Raw genomic sequence first — 9,947 nt, forward strand, 5'->3', positions numbered from 1 at the left:
CTATATGGGTGCCGGTTGGGATCCTGGCTGCTGCACTTCCCATCCAGCTCTCTGCTGTGGCCTGGGAAAACAGTAGAAGATGGCCCAAATCCCTCATCTCCTGCACCCACCTATGAGACCTGGACAAAGCTCCTGGCTTCTGGTTTTGGATCCAAACAGCTCCAGCCATTGATCTCTGTTTCTGCCACTCTGTAACTCTGCCTTTCAATTAAATAAATAATTATTTCAAAAAGCAGCTTCATCCCAGAAGAAGCTCCTGGCTACAGGCTTCAGACTGGCACAGCTCCAGCTGTTGCTGCCAATTGGGGAGTGAACCATCGGACGGAAGACGTCTCTCTCTCTCTCTCTCTCTGTCTCTCTCCTCTCTCTGTGTAACTCTTTCAAATGAATAAATAAATCTTTAAAAATGTAGCTCCAGTTATTGACAACACAGTAGACTTGCATTAATTTTAGTTCCCTTCTCACTTTGCAAAGGGATCAGTGGCAGGTCAAAACAGTTGACAGCCTTGCTAACAGGAGAAGAGATAGCTGAAGACAGAAAATGAAAAGCAGCCAAATACATCATCAAAGAAAGAGAAGTGGACCCCATCCAACACAAACCTTTAAAAGTGGATGCTCACAATTAACGAGTGAAACAGCTGCCCACTGAAATCTTGTCTAGGGAGGGAAGATATCCTAAGTTCTGCTTCTGTAAACTCCAGTCATAAATCTGTCCTAATAAATCTGTCCCTGGCATCTCTTTTACAAACATACTGGACCCACTGACCATTGGAAATTGTGGTCCTAAGTCATGTAGGCTGCCATTTAAACCCACCAATGCTGTAACAGCTAAGAAACTTGAATTTGATGCTGAGTTCTCAGGAAATCATTCCAGCTGTGCCTAGGGCCATTAATAGAAACTCCTTGGATCCTCCACTGTCTCTGTGCCTGTTTGAAAGAAGGGAGTTTTCCCACCCCAGGTTTCTGGAACAGCTTCAAATTCCACATTGGGAAAATCTGATAATTAATACTTGAGAGGGATCAAGGCACAAAGCAGCTATTCACGCTTCACACTGCTCCCCACCAGGAAGATGAGGTGCAGGATGAGAGCAGTGGGGCAGATCCTTGTCAGATCCTCCTTCCCACCCCTCTGCTGCCCCAGGCTCCCTGCTGAAGACCATCCAGCCCCACCCTGCAGGAACCAGCCCAGGAAACATCAAGAGACCAGGCCAGACTGCATTCTGAAAACACCCACAGTGGGAACCCAGCTTATTTAACTGTAGAGAGTGGGAGTCTTTCTGCCTTTCTTCCCTGCATATGCAGGTTCCCAGAACGCTGCCCTCTCTCTCCTGTAACCACTAAATAAAGCACATTAGGGACAGTTTGGATGAGGTTCTGCAGGAGAGAGTCCAGGCACTGGGAGCCTGAGAAGCAGAGGTGGGAGACAGAACAGCCCAGGTCCCAGCCCTGACCTCAGGGGAAATTGCCAGGATCACTGGTGCCCTGGCACCCACCCTTCTCCCACACATGTCCCCACCCCTTACTGCATGTCAAATCTGCAGCAGAAAGTCCCTGGAGCAGGTACGCTTTCTTCTAGAAACATGGGGAGCAAAGCGGGCAGTGTGGGGAAGAGAGTCCCTGGTACATGGGACCCACAGGCAGAAGATGAAGAGGGAAGAAGCAGCAGGAGGCAGGCTCGGGTGAACACTTGGAAACTGCCTGGGATTGCACGTGCAGAGCAGGAGTTGCAGTAAATGCCAGAGAAGGAGCAGCACAGCCCCTAGGGCTGACCCTGATCAGGGAATGAACTCCCTCTGGTCCAACTCAGACCCCCAGGGACTGGCTGTTAGCAGGCACATGGGCACAGGCATTTGGAAGGCAGAATAGGTTGGAGCTCCTGGGAACTCTGGGAAATGGAGTCCAGGCTGCAGCATTCATAGAGACACCAGCTGGCCCTCCCCAAAGGCTGCAGTCGGGGGTGGGTGCCCACAACCAGAGGGCCTTTGCTTTTATTCAGTCCCTCCTTCCTTTCCTTCCCACACCAAAATCTCAGGGATCAGTTGCTATTCTTCCTTTCCTGAATCAAATCTGAAAGAGTGACACTCACTGCTGCTAACTGACCCCAAATCCTGGCTCCCTCATAACCTCTGTCTCTTCCAGAAAAATCTTATTTACTACTTTGGCCCTAGAAATCATAAATGACTATGATAGAATGTAACTTTTAACAGAGGTGTGGAAGGCATGGGTTAATATCCAGTTTTGAGAATACAATTTTCATTTGTATTTTATTGATGTTTATAGTTCTTTTAAGATTTATTGATTTATTTGGAAGTCAGAGTTACAGAGAAGGAGAGGCAGAGACAGAGAGAGAGAGAGAGGTGTTTTCCATCGGCTGGTTCACTCCCCAATTGGCAGCAGCACCACAGCACCGACTCCTTATAGTTCTTTTCAAATCATTTTACACTGTCTTTTTATTCATCTAGTACAGAGACAGAAGAATGGACACAGAGCTAACATAGCTGAGTATTCAAGGAGACAGGTTAAGGGGTTAAATGCCTCATATCATATCATTTATACCTTAGATTAATTCTGGGGACAGTATTATCTGGAGTTTACAAAGTAGAAACTGAATGGAAAGAGCTTAGAAAAATACGGTGTTTTTTAATATCATTAAAAAGGCCAATCAAGGGGCCAGCACTGTGAAATAGCAGGTAAAGCTACTGCCAGCATGGACATTCCATATGGGTGGAGGTTGAGCCCGGCTACTCTGCTTTCAATCCAACTCTCTGCTATGGCCAGGGAAAGCAGTGGAAGATGGCCCAAGTCCTTGGGCAGCTGCACCTGTGTGAGAGACCCAGAAGAAGCTCCTGGCTGCTGGCATTGGAGCTGTACAGCTCCAGCCATTGTAACCAATTGGTGGGTGAACCAAAAGATGGAAGATGTCTCTCTCTCTCTCTCTCTCGCCTTCTACTCTGTGTAACTCTGACTTTCAAATAAATAAATAAATCTTTTTTAGAGAGCCAATCAACATATAACACTAGCTTAAAAATCTTTCTTTTCTCTTGGGTCTCAGTTTTTAAAATCTGATTTCTCAAAGAGAAAAAATGTGAGAGAGATGAAGTATACCGACAAAAATAATTTACTGTAATTATTTACTGTAATTATTTACTGTAATGATGTACTGTATATTACTGTAATAATTTGCTGTAAAGAACCATATAGGATTATAACTTGTCTAGAAAACAAAGGAGATTCAAAGTTGCTATTATTTCATGGTTATTTGTTCTTATTTTTAATATCAAGATAGTATATAAATATTATGCACTCCTAGGTATTTGTGTGTTGTTTGATATGTTTTATTTTTAAGCAGAAATTCAAAGAGATAACTGGGTAACATGGAGTTCTGTGTTTCTGATTACTTCTCTCAATTAGAGATCATGGGATTAGAGGTGGTGCTAGATTAAGAATGCTTCAATCTTTATCCACTGACTTCACACCAGCATTTACTATGTTAAACAATATTCTTGGGGTAGATGGCTCTTTCTTGCCAGACTGTAAACTTCATGGGGTCTAGAAACATATTTGCTTTGACACTAAAACTCAGCATCTTGACAGTCAGTCTTTTAGTTGAATAAATACATGATATACAAAATAAATATTTCTGCCCCTCAAGAACTGCCTAAGAGAGAAGAAAATAGAAATCAATTTGATGACTCTCAGTATTAGGTGAATATATAATTTGTCATTCTGACATAAGCCTTGTCATAAAAAGGGCATATGAATAATCACACAGAGTTGAAGTGTATGAACACCTAGGGCCAAGTGGATTAAAAGTTCAGCCTAGCTATGTAAGGCATTCCATGTCAATAGGAGAGGAAGGAGGAAGAGGGGAGGGAGTGTAGGTGGGAAGGTGGTTACGGTGGGAAGAATCACCATGCTCATTACTTAGCAGCAAAGAGAGAATCTGTGATCATTTGTTGCTTAAGAAAGGGTGATAGGCATTATTTAATTATAATGCAGGCATCAGTGTTCTCCTGTCTCTGAAATAGGAAGTCTATAACTCAGAATTCCTTGCTGTTTCATCAAAAACAATTCAAAACAAAAACCTAATTAAGCATAAGTGGAAGTTGTGCATTAGAAGTCTATTCTAATCTCTAGGAGTTCAGGGGTTGGAAAATTCATCTAAAATCTTGCTGCCAAACATTGTCCCACACATTTTCCATGAACACTACCCTTAAGCATAAGCTTTTTTAAAAAAAAAGATTTATTTATTTGAAAGTCAGAATTACAGAGAGAGGAGAGGCAGAGAGAGAGAGAGAGAGAGAGAGAGAGAGAGAGAGAGAGAATCTTCCATCTGCTGGTTTACTCCCCAATTGGATGCAATGGCCAGAGCTGAGCTGATCCAAAGCCAGGAGCTAGGAGCTTCTTCCAGGTCTCCCATGTGGGTTCAGGGGTCCAAGGACATGGGACATTTTCTACTGCTTTCTCAGGCCACAGCACACCTGGATTGGAAGTGGAGCAGGCTGGACTCCAACCGGTGACCATATGGGATGCTGGCACTGCAGGAGGCAGCCTTACCTGCTATATCACAGCACCAGCCCCCATAAGCCCTATCTTCTGCAGAACCAGCACCCCAGACACCAGCCACCACATAGCATCCCATGGCACATTCAACCCTGGCAATGTTCTGCAGCTCTTGCTCCTCTCCACTTTCACTGGAAGAATCTGCAACTCCTTGTTTTCATGCAAGTAATTCTGATTCAGATGATGCCCCTGACACAATTGGCTGGCAAGTGCCATGGCATGGGTCCACGGCCTAGCTAAATGCAAAGCTGGAACATTTTAAACTTTTCACTGCCATGGTGAGACACGGACTCCATCTAATGAAGTAGGGGATTTTTCAGGGAGTCTAGAGAATCAAATATGACAAAATGACAAATCTTAACCAAAGAGTGCCATGGTACAGATGAAGAGAACCCAAAATGTATTTTTCTATCTTTTCTTTTCTGAGTTAAGTGCCTAAAAACAAAGCCAATGAGGGTTAAACAGACCCATTCTGAAAATTCCTTAACATCTTCATTTTCATCCAAATTAATATATTACTTGAAGGAAATAAATTTTACATAAATGAAAATGCAGTAACAAAGACAATTGTACAGAACATAGCCCTTCAGTTAGCTTCACACCATCTGGGTCCATCAATGTGTTCTTCCAGAACCCAAGCTGCAGTACAATAGAACCACAGCCTCTGACATTCCTCCTCCACCCTGATGGATCTTGGGTTTTCCTCCCACCTCCCCTCTCCTGTGAATACATCAGTAGCAGGATAAATGGAATCCAAAGATACGATGATGTTATTTAACATGGAATAAACATAGTGTTTTAGTCAGTACAATCCTCAATACTACAATAATAATTCCGAGTTCACTGACTATGAAACTAAGTATATGAAATCTATTCCTAAGTAATCGTACTATCGAGAGCTGAATGTAGACTTTCAGAGGGAAAGAAACAGAGAATTGTGTAGACATGTGTATCTCTATAATAGAGATTTACCGCTGTACTTTATAGACAGTACACTATGTTTGTATTTTCTTGGTTTTTTTTTTGTTTTGTTTTGTTTTATTTTTTTTGCATTCTGGCATAGTTGATTACATCCAGCTTGTCACTTTGGAAATTTTATGATTAGACACTAATATACAACAAATTTTGAATCCTTACAGACAATATAGAGCACCCTAGGCCCTCCCAAGGGCAGAAAACAGACCAAGAGCTCATAGACTAGCTGCAACTGCAAGAAGCAGATGAAGATATCGTCAGAAAGATACATATTCCTGCAGTGTGGCTGCTGAGCAGTTCTGCCCTTATGGATCTCATCTCTGTTTCAGATGGTTAAAGAAAGTTACATGCTTTCTGACATTTCTAAAGATTTCAATAATGAGAATCTAATATATGTTCACTATGCTAAGAGCTTCAGAACAGCCCAAAGATGTGGGCCATCTATTGCTTTCCCAGGCCATAGCAGAGAGCTGGATCAGAAGAGGAGCAGCTGGGACTAGAACCGGAGCCCATATGGGATGCTGGCACTTCAGGCCAGTGCTTTAACCTGCTGTGCCACAGCACTGGCCACAACGTAGTATTTCTAATAGAAGAGATGGTTAAGTCATTAACTCCTCTAAAATACAAGTTAAGTATTAGTTTTGAAACTCTGATTCATTCATGAGAAAAACAAAAGGTTAATTTTCACTCTTTGCTTCTGGGTATGTAAATTTTCTTCTAAGAAATTAATCATGACTTTTACATCTCAGACCCTATTATGAGTAAGTAGAGAATATTGTGGGGTCATACACTCATTCTATCAAAGGAACATTTCTCCAATTAAAGAAAACATTATGGGCATCCCATATGGGCACTGGTTTGAGTCCTTGCTGCTCCACTTCTGATCTAGCTCCTGGCTATGGCCTGGGAAAGCAGTAGAAAATGGCCCAAGTGCTTGGGCCCATGCACATGCATGGGAGAACTTGAAGCTCTTAGCTCCTGGCTTCAGATCAGCGCAGCTCCAGCCATTGCAACCAGCTGGGGAGTAAACCATCAGATGGAAGACCTCTCTCTCTCTCTCTCTCTCTGTGTGTGTGTGTGTGGGTGGGTGTTTGTAACTCTTTCAAATAAATAAACAAATCTTTAAAAAAAAAAGCCAGGGGTCAGGGAAATTTCATCCAGGTCTCTCGCTTGGGTGCAAGACTCAAGGATTTCTACCATATTCTACGGCTTTCCCAGTATGTTTTCAGAGACCTGCATCAGAAGTAGAACATGCAATGGTGCCCATAGAGGATGCTAGTGCTGCAGGTGTTGCTATAACCCATTTTGCCACAGTGCTTGCCCCGTAACAATTTTTAATTCCTAGGAATTAACAGGGAAGAAAGAAGTATGGCAGGATACCTTTTTTAAAAAAATATTTTATTCATTTGAAAAAGTTATATGGAGAGGTAGAGAGTGAGCTGATCAGAAGCCAGGAGCCAGGAGCTTTTTCTGGGTCACCCACATGAGCAAAAGGGCCCAAGGACTTGGGCCATCCTCTACTGTTTTCCCAGGTGCATTAGCAGGAGGCTGGACTGGAAGTGGAGCAGCTGGGACTCTACCAGCACTCATATGGGATGCCTGTATTTCAGGCCAGGGCTTTAACCTGATGTGCCACAGTGCTGGCTCCAACAGGTGACCTTTTACTCTCAATAATCTCTTCTTGGTATTGGCAGCAGTTTGTAATTTTTTGTTTATTTGCCTTCTTCTTAATCTATATTTTTAAAAAAATTACAAAAAGTTCCAGCACCCTAAGAACCTCCATCACAAGGGCATACAATCAGATGTTTGTCCAGAAAAGGGTGGTGTAGATGCAAGGTGGAAAATGCAAGGTGAGTTGATTCATCTTTCTCAGGCTGTGGTTTCCATGGGCAACTTTTACAACCAACTGCCTTATTTGTTCCTCTTCCACAGAGTGGAACACATGTTAAGTCATCCTATTTAGCCAAAAGCCAGTGGCAGCACTTCAATATGTCATCAATCCAGGGCCAGCATTGTGGCACAAAGGAGTAAGTTGCCAACTGCAACAGCAGCATGCCTTATGGCACTGCTTTGAGACTCACCTCCTTCACTTCTCATCCAGCTCTTTGCTTGGGAAAGCAGCAAAGATTGCCCAAGAGTTTGGGTTCCTGCACCCCCATGGGGGACTGGGGCAGACTTCCAGGGTCCTGGCTTCGGCCTGGCTCACCCCAGCTATTGTGGCCATCTGGAAGTGAGCCAGCAGATGAAAGATAGATCGATCTCTCTCTCTCTCTCTCTCTCTTCCTTTTACCTAAACATACATTACATACATAAATGAAGATGCATCAATGTAGCAACTTTTTGAGGAAAAGTCTTCTGATTATTGCAGGTACTGTCTCAATGCATAAAAATATTCAGACACAAAAATTATAAACTGATTTATATTTAAATTTCTCAACCACATACTTTTCAGAAAAAATTGTCTGGCACTCAGCATCAGGTATCAGTCTGAAAGCATTCATTAAAAAATCAAGTAATTTAACTAAACACAAAAACCTCTAGTATAGGCTGCATATAAACCAGTGGCTTCCATGGGTATACACAGATTGATTTTTGTTAATTTACAGGGATCACTGCACTTCCCTGGCACGGAGCTGTCTGAAGAGTTTAAACACTGATGGGTGTGGCATTATTTCTGATATTTGCTTATTATCCAGAGTGCATTTATTCAATATCTATCATGAACTCCACACTCTATATATAAATCTATTTTAAATATGTTGATATTTAATGGTACTGACACACTTAAAAACTGAGCTAATCCTCCTAACTTCTCTCTGGAATAGCTGTGCCTTTGACATTGCCTTTTTTCACACATATGGAAATGCATAATATGCTTCTGTATGGTACTTCAGAATTTATAAAAGGCTTTTCAGGTAAAATTTACATAACATCATGTGAAAGTGGCCAAAGGACACAGTCTTCTCATTACAGAGGGGAGAGGTATGAAGTGACTCTCCGAACAGTTACTCAGATTCTGTCAATCAGGTTCAGAACCTTCTTAGGTATCAGATACACATCTAGATTTTTTCCCTACTGTCTCTTTGTCAGAATTCCCAGCTTATGAGTGAACTTCAGTCTGAATGAATGCTAATATTCAAGGTTCAAAGTGAAAAAGTTACTGAGGTTTGTATTGGTGAGTAAAGCATGTATCTAAATGTTACTTGTATTTAATAATAAGTATTGAATCATGAAACTGAATATAAGATTATGCAAATTTTTAAGATGAAGAGCATATATTTAAAACCACATTCTTACATTTTGCAAATGTGTTGAAACACCTTACTGGAGCATGTGTTTGTCATAGTGGTAAAGCCTTCCACATCCCAGTCAGAATGCCCAGGGCTCAAGCCCTAGCCCTGCTTCTGCTTCTGGCTTCCTGCTAACAGAACCCTGGGAGGCAGCAGCTGATGGCTCAAGTACTGGAGTCCCTGCCACCTGTGTGGGGGACCCACACTGAGTTCCTGGCTTCAGCCTGACCCAGCTCTGGTTGGTGCAGACATTTGAGGAATGAGCAATAAATGGAAGGGCTCTCTCTGCCTTGCAAATAAACAAAAATAAATATACAGACATTTACTTAAGGTGTCTTGTTCACATCTAAATGATTTCCCTTTTCACAGTAAAATGCCTAACTGTCCTCTTTAGTAACAATGCATGTTTTGCTCTCCATGTCCACTCCTGAGCTCCAAGTACTGGCAGCTCACCCTAGCATGCTGACTGGTTCCAATGTTCAAGTACTCATCGCCCATTCTCTTTTGGTGGGTCTACCGGAAAGAAAGGAGAGTATCTACAGTAGTTAATATCTTACTGTTGCTCTTGCTGTCCACCTGCAGGCCTGAAGGATGATCAGCTGAATACACACTGTGATGTTCTGGATGTAGTTTCCAAACTTCAGTCACTTTGCAGCGGAGGGACTCTGTCCTCATCAATCACCTGAAAGCCTGCAGGAGTAGGGAGAAGCTGTGTTTGAAGAATTCACAAATACAGTGCATTGAAGCCAACCACTACCACCCCCACCACACCCCTACTTCAGGGTTCTGGCAAATCCCAAACCAGGAGTTTGGGACCAGCAGTGGTTCAGGAGGTGACCTCAACTCCTTACTCTGAACAGCTCCAAAGTGCCTGGTGCACCCAGCGGGAGCTCAGCGCCTCGACCTCCCGCCCTCCTGCCCTTGCCACCAGGACGCCCAGCTCCCAGAGCCTCCAGGAGGCCTGCAGCAGACCCGCAGGTCCAGGTGCACTGGGTTGTGCATCCAGAGCAAACCCAAAATACAGGCCCAGCTCAAGTGTCACCTCCCCACAAAGTCTCTGTCTCCTACTCCCTCCCGGAAGGCTGCGGGCCAGCACTCAGAACTGGGAGTCACGGCATT

Source organism: Oryctolagus cuniculus, chromosome 13, assembly GCF_964237555.1.
Source record: "Oryctolagus cuniculus chromosome 13, mOryCun1.1, whole genome shotgun sequence".
Classification (NCBI taxonomy): Eukaryota; Metazoa; Chordata; class Mammalia; order Lagomorpha; family Leporidae; genus Oryctolagus; species Oryctolagus cuniculus.